Genomic DNA, 11,258 nt, shown 5'->3' with positions numbered 1-11,258 from the left:
ACCGAGTAAGAAGCTCTTGACATCGAGCATTATACAGCAAGAAACTTGGCTGATGTGAGAAGCAAGAGCCCGTTACCTAATCGAACGGTCTTTCAAGAGTAAGGGGAAGGGCTCATCCGGGATTTGAACCCGGGATCTCGTGCACCCAAAGTGAGAATCATACCCCTAGACCAACGATCCGGAACAGTGCTCAGGTTTATGTTGTGCACATACTGTATGGAGGTTAACTGGATCCTGAAACCATATGTCAGTCCTGTTCTGTGGGTTAACGTTAAACTGTTCAGTGCACTACTATTGCAATAATTTTGTTACCTTTAATCTGTAGGAAAGGAAACATCACCAGGAAACATCCTTGCTGACGTGCACAAAGAACAAAATTGAAGCCAGAATGAAATTTCAAGAACTCTGAGTATACATCATACTCATCTATTTGCAAGATACTCTGTGTTTTTCTGCTGGATCAGGGTTCCTAATGATTTTTATTCCCCTGCAATGTGCATTCTGTGACAAACAGACCGGCATCAGTGTGCTCCTGTTTTTATCACTTTTGAACCATTGCATACCTGCATGCTGCATTGTCTAGTTTTATAGTGAATCATTTTTGCTATATTTTTGTGCGGCTAGTTCTTAGGATGCGGACGTCATAGCGGCATGCAATAAGAGATTTCACTGCAGCCTTTTTTCCAAGTAAAAGCATGTCTATTCTGTTTGACTTGCTGAAGGTCTAACTTTGCTGTTAACTGTCACATGAAGTTGTGTGGAGTGGAATTCACCAATTACGTCTGTAACCTCATAGCAGTCAGTCAGATACGTTCTAAATCGCCTATTTTTTCTTAAAGTTTGCACGAGGTAGTACACAAACATATCTGCTACTGCATTTAATTATTTAATTAGGGAAATAGAGCCTTGCTTCAGTATACCTGTCTTGATTCTTACCACGGGTTATTTGTGGTGCCAATGAGAGAACCTACAAACCTGCAGTTTTTCGTGTTCTCTCTGGATTGCACATAGGTATAAATGTGTGTTATCTTGGTGTGCATGTGCCTTTGAGCTACATAAGTCATTAATGTTCGTTGTCATGAGGAGCAAAACCCAGCTCACTGCAAAGTGAATCAGTGCCACCCAGGGGGTAGTCTATTCGACATAAAGCCAGGGCTCGTCCGGGATTTGAACCCAGGACCTCTCGCACCCTAAGCGAGAATCATACCCTTAGACCAACGAGCCAAAATGCACCATTTGACTTGGTGTGCATGTTTGGTGTGCATGGTTTAGCATCTGTTTTCATGCTAAACCTTTCAGATCACTACTTTTGTAGCAATTTCATTAACTCCAATCTCTTGGAAAGGAGACATGACCAAGTTCTTAAGGACTTGTGCATAGAACACAAATCAAGCCCACATTAAGTGGCAGAAACTCTGAGTTTACTTTGGACTCTGGTGTGCATGTTGTGAATTTCACAAATCCTGCAAACATTTCTGTCCTGTTCTCTGGGTTTACGGATCACTTATTTTTGCAATAATTTCAATAACTCCAATCTGTTGGAAAGGAGACATGACCAAGTTCTTACGAACTTGTGCATAGAACACAAATCAAGCCCGTATTAAGTGGCAGAAACTCTGAGTTTACTTTGGACTCTTTATCTATCTGCAAGATACTCTGTGTTTTTCTAATGGATGAGGGTTGCAAATATTTTGTTTCCCCACAACATGCATTTGCAGAAACACTGCCTCTGTGATAAACAGACTGGAATCAGTGTACTCCTGTTTCTATCTCTGTTGAACCTTTGCTGACCTGCCTGCTGCAGTTTCTACTTATTTGGTGAATCATTTTTGGCATATATTTTTGCTGTTACATTAGTTGTAGTTAACAAAGATATCAGATTAAGCAGCCAATTAATCTATGAGATAAGAATATCCTTCACATAGCTTTGGTGTCCCTGCTTTGATTTCATGCACGTTATTTCCTGTGTGTAGTTTTGCACATCTTCTACAACATGTCCCTAAAACACGTCACTAGCTGATTTGACTGGATTGTCCCTAGGTGTGAATGAGTGTTAGCGTGGTGTCCTGCAATAGACTACAATCCAACGACCAAAGGTTAGGGCACTAAAATTCATTAGAATTCTGAACCTCTTCGGACCCCTCGAGATACAAGTGGCCAATCGAGAACCGAGTAAGAAGCTCTTGACCTCGAGCATTATACAGCAAGAAACTTGGCTGACGTGAGAAGCAAGAGCCCGTTAACTAATCGAACGGTCTTTCAAAAGTAAGGGGAAGGGCTCGTCCGGGATTTGAACCCGGGACCTCTCGCCCCCGAAGCGAGAATCATACCCCTAGACCAACGAGCCGGAACAGTGCTCAGGTTTATGTTGTGCACATACTGTATGGAAGCTAACTGGATCCTGAAACCATATGTCAGTCCTGTTCTGTGGGTTAACGTTAAACTGTTCAGTGCACTACTATTGCAATAATTTTGTTACCTTTAATCTGTAGGAAAGGAAACATCACCAGGAAACGTCCTTGCTGACGTGCACAAAGAACAAAATTGAAGCCAGAATGAAATTTCAAGAACTCTGAGTATACATCATACTCATCTATTTGCAAGATACTCTGTGTTTTTCTGCTGGATCAGGGTTCCTAATGATTTTTATTCCCCTGCAATGTGCATTCTGTGACAAACAGACCGGCATCAGTGTGCTCCTGTTTTTATCACTTTTGAACCATTGCATACCTGCATGCTGCATTGTCTAGTTTTATAGTGAATCATTTTTGCTATATTTTTGTGCGGCTAGTTCTTAGGATGCGGACGTCATAGCGGCATGCAATAAGATATTTCACTGCAGCCTTTTTTCCAAGTAAAAGCATGTCTCTTCTGTTTGACTTGCTGAAGGTCTAACTTTGCTGTTTAGCTGTCACATGAAGTTGTGTGGAGTGGAATTCACCAATTACGTCTGTAACCTCATAGCAGTCAGTCAGATACGTTCTAAATCGCCTATTTTTTCTTAAAGTTTGCACGAGGTAGTACACAAACTTATCTGCTACTGCATTTAATTATTTAATTAGGTAAGTAGAGCCTTGCTTCAGTATACCTGTCTTGATTCTTACCACGGGTTATTTGTGGTGCCAATGAGAGAACCTACAAACCTGCAGTTTTTCGTGTTCTCTCTGGATTGCACATAGGTATAAATGTGTGTTATCTTGGTGTGCATGTGCCTTTGAGCTATATAAGTCATTAATGTTCGTTGTCATGAGGAGCAAAACCCAGCTCACTGCAAGGTTCCACTGAATCAGTTCCACCCAGGAGGTAGTCTATTCCATGTAAAGCCAGGGCTCGTCCGGGATTTGAACCCAGACCCTCTCACACCCTAAGCGAGAATCATACCCCTAGACTAACGAGCCAAAGTGCACCACCTTGACTTGGTGTGCATGTTTGGTGTGCATGGTTTAGCATCTGTTTTCATGCTAAACCTTTCAGATCACTACTTTTGTAGCAATTTCATTAACTCCAATCTCTTGGAAAGGAGACATGACCAAGTTCTTAAGGACTTGCGCATAGAACACAAATCAAGCCCACATTAAGTGGCAGAAACTCTGAGTTTACTTTGGACTCTGGTGTGCATGTTGTGAATTTCACAAATCCTGCAAACATTTCTGTCCTGTTCTCTGGGTTTACGCTAAACCTTTCAGATCACTTATTTTTGCAATAATTTCAATAACTCCAATCTGTTGGAAAGGAGACATGACCAAGTTCTTACGAACTTGTGCATAGAACACAAATCAAGCCCGTATTAAGTGGCAGAAACTCTGAGTTTACTTTGGACTCTTTATCTATCTGCAAGATACTCTGTGTTTTTCTAATGGATGAGGGTTGCAAATATTTTGTTTCCCCACAACATGCATTTGCAGAAACACTGCCTCTGTGATAAACAGACTGGAATCAGTGTACTCCTGTTTCTATCTCTGTTGAACCTTTGCTGACCTGCCTGCTGCAGTTTCTACTTATTTGGTGAATCATTTTTGGCATATATTTTTGCTGTTACATTAGTTGTAGTTAACAAAGATATCAGATTAAGCAGCCAATTAATCTATGAGATAAGAATATCCTTCACATAGCTTTGGTGTCCCTGCTTTGATTTCATGCACGTTATTTCCTGTGTGTAGTTTTGCACATCTTCTACATGTCCCTAAGACATGTCACTAGCTGATTTGACTGGATTGTCCCTAGGTGTGAATGAGTGTTAGCGTGGTGTCCTGCAATAGACTACAATCCAACGACCAAAGGTTAGGGCTCTAAAATTCATTAGAATTCTGAACCTCTTCGGACCCCTCGAGATACAAGTGGCCAATCGAGAACCGAGTAAGAAGCTCTTGACCTCGAGCATTATACAGCAAGAAACTTGGCTGATGTGAGAAGCAAGAGCCCGTTACCTAATCGAACGGTCTTTCAAGAGTAAGTGGAAGGGCTCTTCCGGGATTTGAAGCAAGGACCTCTCGCACCCAAAGCGATAATCCTACCCCTAGACCAACGAGCCGGAACAGTGCTCAGGTTTATGTTGTGCACATACTGTATGGAAGCTAACTACATCCTGAAACCATATGTCAGTCCTGTTCTGTGGGTTAACGTTAAACTGTTCAGTGCACTACTATTGCAATAATTTTGTTACCTTTAATCTGTAGGAAAGGAAACATCACCAGGAAACGTCCTTGCTGACGTGCACAAAGAACAAAATTGAAGCCAGAATGAAATTTCAAGAACTCTGAGTATACATCATACTCATCTATTTGCAAGATACTCTGTGTTTTTCTGCTGGATCAGGGTTCCTAATGATTTATATTCCCCTGCAATGTGCATTCTGTGACAAACAGACCGGCATCAGTGTGCTCCTGTTTTTATCACTTTTGAACCATTGCATATGTTACGTGCTGTGTTTGTCGGTTCTGCTTTTTTTTTGCTGTTCCTTCCCGCTCTCTCTTTGTCCCTCTATCTGACTTCTCAGATTTCCGTCATTGGACACCTTTCCTGTCACTTCGGATTACCCTATGTGACGTCACTGCTCGGTTCACCTATCAACGTATGTGCCTGTCTATTTAAACCGCCACCAGTCGGTCATGGGAAGTTCATTTGGTGTTCCGGTTGAACCTGACCGTATTTCAATAACGTGTGCCGTTTTGTTAGTTGCGTTGTTTTCCCGGTGTATGTCATACAGTTCCTGTAACCCCGTTCGTTAGTCACTTGTTTCTGCGCATGTATGTTACTGTTCATTCGCTTTGTGTGTGACATTGTGTGTCTTGGGGAAAGTGGGCAGGTAAGCACGTCACGTGACATACATGGTGCAACACGTAGGTGCTCATTCTTGTTTAGACACCTTAGGTTAGGAGCGTGTGCCACCCTCTGTACGTTCGGTTTGGATAGGTAGTGTAGGGTAGTTAGGGCGTCGTTCGACGCTGAATCTTAGTCTCAGTACTTTTCCTTTGTAGTACAGGTTAGAGGGTTAATTTCTAGGTAGAGTGGTTTTGTTTTGCTAATTTCTTTGTTTTGGCACAGCTCGTGTCCCTTTCCCCCTTTGGTTTTTTTGTTACTAGTGTTTGTACATATTGTGAATATTCGCTGGTCTGTCATCTGTCACTTGCACTTGTATGTTAATACACAAAGGTTTGCCCGCTATTGTTGTCCTGGTTGTTGCCTGAAACATACACACCAACGGAAAATACATCCAAATCACTTCATGTTGTTGCGTCCCACCATACCCCTGAACACCCACCAGGGATCGTAACACATTTGGGGGCTCGTCCGGGATCGTTTTTCCCGTATTTAATATCCTTATTGTGTGTGTGTGTGTGTGGGGGGGGGGGGGGGGAGATTAACAAGGGCGACATGGCTTTGTTTGACCTGCAGGCCTTTATTAACGGTCCCACCCTAGACCAGCTAGTGCAGAAAGGATGATCTGTTTGCAATTGCTGCCCATTATAAGATCTCTGTTGTCCGGCAAGCTCAGAAGGATGACATCAAGCATGCCGTATTGCAGGGTTTGGATGAGTTAAACGTTTTACTCCTAACCGGGGAGGTTGTTGCTAAGGAGGCCGATGGGGAGACGTGTTCTCTTGGGGCTGGTGCACATCCTATTTCTGGGGATGAGCAGACCCTCGAAGAGGAGCAGCCTGCAGCTGAGGCCGAGGAGGAGTCCGACGCCAAAGCCAGACTACCACTCTTTGACCCGTTCTCTCCCGTCTCATCTGGGTCTAGAGGGGATGCGCGACTGAAGGTCCGCCTGGCCCGGTTACAACTAGAAGCCCAAGAAAAAACCCAAGTGCGTGAGGCTGAGTTTAATATGCGATTAGAAATACGCCGACTGGAGATAGAGGCTGATAAGCAGATAAGGTTGCGGCAGCTTGAGCTGGAGGCGGTGAAGATTGCCGCCAGCTCAGCTGTGCAGCAGACTCCCGCACCAGATCCATGTGTTTTCCCGGTGTTCGCATCGTCCTCGGCTACCTTTGACGTAAGCAAACATATTGCTTTGGTGCCTCAGTTCAGGGAGACAGAGGTGGACTCTTATTTCAATGCGTTTGAGCGCATTGCGCTTTCTCTCCATTGGCCAAAAGATGTTTGGTCGTTGTTGGCACAGTGTCGTTTAATGGGAAAAGCTCAGGAAGTCTGCTCTACACTGTCCTTAGAAGACAGTTTACAGTATGACACCGTGAAAGCTGCTATTTTGCGCGCGTATGAGCTAGTGCCTGAAGCATATAGACAAAAATTTAGGAATTATCGGAAAATGTCAAATGTGACTTTTGTGGAGTTCGCTAGAGAGAAGGGAACTCTTTTTGACAAGTGGTGTGTCGCTAGCAAAGTTAGTGATTTCCATTCACTGCGGGAATTAATGTTATTGGAGGAATTCAAAAATTGCCTGCCCGAGCGAGTGGTGGTTTATCTAAATGAACAGAAGGAAACCTCCCTCTCTCAAGCCGCAGTGTTGGCGGATGAGTTTGTGCTAACTCACAAACATGTCTTTTCATCGGCACGATTCGAAAAGACCTCGTCTGCCCATTCACAGTCCCTAACTCCAAAAATTAATTTTCCGCGTCCTAAAGACGTAAGAGAATGCTTTTATTGTCATAAACAGGGACATGTACTCGCCGACTGTATTGCGCTGAAACGCAAACAGCAGCCAAAAGGTGTGGGTTTTGTGAACACTGTAGTGGATTCATGTAAGTCGGAAGCTGTGTGTGAAGCTCCTGATCCTAGTTATAAACCGTTCTTGCTGAAAGGGTTAATTTCCTTAACTGGCAAACTTGAGGATCAAAAACCAATCCAGATGCTTAGGGATACGGGTGCTGCACAGTCGTTTGTTGTTGCGGACATGCTGCCGTTATCTGGTGAGACGTTTTGCGGTTCCAGTGTGCTAGTACAGGGATTAGAAATGGAAACAATTAATGTACCATTACACCGGGTACATATTGAAAGTGAACTCGTTAATGGATTTGTGAGGGTCGGTGTACGGCATTCACTTCCCGTTAAAGGCGTCACCTTTATCTTAGGTAATGACCTGGCAGGGGGTAAAGTAATGCCGGTGCTAGAGGTTTTGGATAACCCCGAGGTGCTTTGTGGAAACGATGAACTGTCTGACATATACCCAGAGGTGTTTCCGGCTTGCGTGGTAACGCACGCTCAGATGCGGAAAGGGGGCGAGGAGGTGAACCTGGCTAATTCATTCCTTGCCCCAATTTTCGTACCGGAGGTGCATTTGACAGTTGATGATGGCAAGAAGCGGGAGAGAGTAAGGTCACTTGGCTCATATATTCCAGCTGAGGTTTTAAAATTGCCGGTGTCCCGAGAACGAATAATTGCTTTACAGACAGAGGATGAAACGCTCGCTAAGTGTTTTGCTGCTGCCAACTCTTTAGGAAAGCCTTCCATTAAAGAACGAAATACGGAGTATGTTGTTGAGAATTACCTGTTGATACGTAAATGGTGGCCGACGACAGGCTTAGATAGAGAGTGGGATGTTGTATATCAGATCGTGGTTCCTACTCCTTATCGACAGTATGTGTTGAGTTTAGCCCATGAACACGAGTGGTCTGGACATTTAGGTATTACTAAAACCTATAACAGGATACTCCGACATTTCTTTTGGCCAGGATTGAAAAAGGATGTGGCGTATTTTTGTCGTTGCTGTCATACGTGCCAGTATGTGGGACAACCAAATCAGGTGATTCCACCTGCTCCCCTCTCGCCCATTCCGGCTATCGGGGAGCCCTTCGAACATGTTATTGTTGACTGTGTGGGCCCGTTGCCCAAAACGAAGTCGGGGAATCAATTTTTACTGACCATGATGTGCGTTTCCACCCGTTTCCCTGAGGCAGTTCCACTGCGCAAAATAACTGCGCCTGTCGTAGTTAGAGCGTTAATAAAATTCTTTTCTACATTTGGCCTACCAAAAATCATACAAACCGATCGAGGTACTAACTTTATGTCCAGGTTGTTTTCCCAGGTGTTGAAATCGCTTTCCATTTCTCACAACGTTTCTAGCGCGTACCATCCCGAAAGCCAGGGCGTGCTGGAACGATTCCACCAAACTCTCAAGTCTATGCTGAGAAAGTATTGTTTCGATTCAGAGAAAGATTGGGACGAGGGAGTTTCGTTACTTTTGTTTGCCGTTCGTGAGTCGGTACAGGAAAGTCTCGGTTTCAGCCCAGCGGAGCTCGTGTTTGGCCATATGGTTAGGGGGCCGTTAAAGATCCTAAAGGAAAAGTTAATGGCCAGTGAGACAAGTCATAAAACTAACATCTTGGACTATGTTTGCAAATTCAGAGAACGACTGCATACAGCCTGTGCTCTTGCTAAGACATCTCTCGCTGATGCGCAAAAAGGGATGAAAAGACTCTTTGATGAGAGAGCTAGGCTTCGTTCATTTAAACCTGGTGACACAGTTCTGGTTTTATTACCTATCCCTGGTTCGGCTTTGACGGCACGATTTGCTGGCCCTTATGAGGTAGTGGAGAAAATTAGTGAAACCAATTATATCATACGTACTCCTGACCGAAAACGCCAGTCTCGTTTGTGTCATGTGAACATGTTAAAGGAATATCACGAAAGAAATACCCCAGACTCGACTACAGAAAAGGCGGCAGAGCTTGTTGTGTCTCCAGTAGCTGTGGTCTCTTCTACAGAATCCTCCGCGCTGGTGGATGGGACTGATGAAGACGGTATTGTGCTGCGCAGCGCCCCTCAGCAATGCGCACGTTTGTATAATTCGGTAATATTGAAAAATTTGCCGTCACATCTCTTGCATCTACCCGAAGTACAGAGACAGGACCTTGTAGACTTAATTCGGTCTTTTCCATCTCTCTTTGGGGACATTCCAACCCAAACGACAGTTTTACAGCATGACATCAATGTTGGAAACGCAACTCCCATTAAACAACACCCGTACCGAATTAATGTAACAAAGAGGTCCGTCATGAAGAACGAAGTGGAGTACTTGCTGAGAAATGGTCTTGCTAAGCCGAGGTGTAGTGCTTGGAGTTCCCCATGCCTACTAGTACCTAAGCCTGATGGAACATTTAGGTTTTGCACTGATTACCGGAAGGTCAATGCTGTTACAGTGCCGGATTGTTATCCATTGCCTCGCATGGAGGACTGTATCGACAATTTAGGGTCTGCTAACTTTGTGAGTAAACTAGATTTATTAAAGGGATACTGGCAGGTTCCCCTTACCCCTCGTGCATCTGATATCGCCGCTTTCGTAACCCCTGATAACTTTCTACAATACCGAATAATGGCTTTCGGTCTTCGGAACGCACCTGCAACTTTTCAGAGGCTTGTTAATTTAGTGTTGGCAGATGTTCCGAATTGCAATGCATACTTGGATGATTTGGTGATTTACTCATCAGAGTGGTCGGAACACATGTCTCTTTTAAAAATTGTGTTTGAGCATCTAGCCAAAGCCTCATTAACGCTAAACTTGGCCATGTGTGAGTTTGGACAGGCGACTGTGACGTACCTCGGTAAGGAGGTGGGGCATGGTCAGGTACGGCCGGTGGAAGCGAAGGTCATAGCCATAGCCCACGGCGACCACACGGCGTGAACTGCGTAGATTCCTGGGTATGGCGGGTTATTACCGTAGCTTCTGTAAAAACTTTTCCACTGTAGCTTATCCGCTGACTAATTTGTTAAGCCCGTCACAATCCTTTGTCTGGTCAAAGGAATGTCAAAGTGCATTTGAAACGGTTAAGTGTTTATTATGTAATGCACCTGTTCTTGCTGCCCCCAATTTTGCTTTACCTTTCCAGTTAGAGGTTGATGCAAGTGCTGTTGGTATAGGTGCCGTTCTCCTCCAGGAGGATGTGCACGGCATTGAGCATCCTGTGTGCTATTTCTCCCGAAAGTTCAACAAACATCAAACTAACTACTCCACCATAGAAAAGGAAGCCTTAGCATTATTGCTTGCGTTACAAAATTTTGAAGTTTACGTTGGTTCATCACCTCTACCTGTCACTGTGTTCACGGATCATAACCCATTGGTCTTTCTGTCACGCATGTATAATCAGAATCAGAGGTTAATGCGCTGGTCACTAATCATTCAAAACTACAACTTAGAAATTAAGCACAAGTCGGGGAAAGAGAATATAGTAGCCGATGCACTCTCCAGGATGTAGTAATGCTAACCAGTTAAGTCTGTGTTATAGTGTTAATCAGTTGAGTTAGGGTTAGTTGTAAGTTAGTTGTTTGTTCTTAAGGGGAGGGGTGTTACGTGCTGTGTTTGTCGGTTCTGCTTTTTTTTTGCTGTTCCTTCCCGCTCTCTCTTTGTCCCACTATCTGACTTCTCAGATTTCCGTCATTGGACACCTTTCCTGTCACTTTGGATTACCCTATGTGACGTCACTGCTCGGTTCACCTATCAACGTATGTGCCTGTCTATTTAAACCGCCACCAGTCGGTCATGGGAAGTTCATTTGGTGTTCCGGTTGAACCTGACCGTATTTCAATAACGTGTGCCGTTTTGTTAGTTGCGTTGTTTTCCCGGTGTATGTCATACTGTTCCTGTAACCCCGTTCGTTAGTCACTTGTTTCTGCGCATGTATGTTACTGTTCATTCACTTTGTGTGTGACATTGTGTGTCTTGGGGAAAGTGGGCAGGTAAGCACGTCACGTGACATACATGGTGCAACACGTAGGTGCTCATTCTTGTTTAGACACCTTAGGTTAGGAGCGTGTGCCACCCTCTGTACGTTCGGTTTGGATAGGTAGTGTAGGGTAGTTAG

The 11,258-nt window shown here is 44.2% G+C and overlaps 3 non-coding genes across 3 annotated transcripts; all 3 read right to left on the bottom strand.

The window, feature by feature from the left end:
• Positions 1-1,152: 1,152 nt before the first annotated feature.
• trnap-agg (transfer RNA proline (anticodon AGG)) lies at positions 1,153-1,224 on the bottom strand. The gene has a single exon. It is a non-coding gene; the product is annotated as a tRNA-Pro (tRNA).
• Positions 1,225-2,275: 1,051 nt separating this feature from the next.
• Positions 2,276-2,347, bottom strand: trnap-cgg (transfer RNA proline (anticodon CGG)). Its single transcript has one exon. It is a non-coding gene; the product is annotated as a tRNA-Pro (tRNA).
• A 979-nt stretch (positions 2,348-3,326) lies between these two features.
• On the bottom strand, positions 3,327-3,398 carry trnap-agg (transfer RNA proline (anticodon AGG)). The gene has a single exon. It is a non-coding gene; the product is annotated as a tRNA-Pro (tRNA).
• Positions 3,399-11,258: the final 7,860 nt, after the last annotated feature.

This window comes from Tachysurus vachellii, chromosome 16, assembly GCF_030014155.1.
Source record: "Tachysurus vachellii isolate PV-2020 chromosome 16, HZAU_Pvac_v1, whole genome shotgun sequence".
In the NCBI taxonomy this organism is placed as follows: domain Eukaryota; kingdom Metazoa; phylum Chordata; class Actinopteri; order Siluriformes; family Bagridae; genus Tachysurus; species Tachysurus vachellii.
This window is presented reverse-complemented; position numbering and strand designations above follow the sequence as displayed.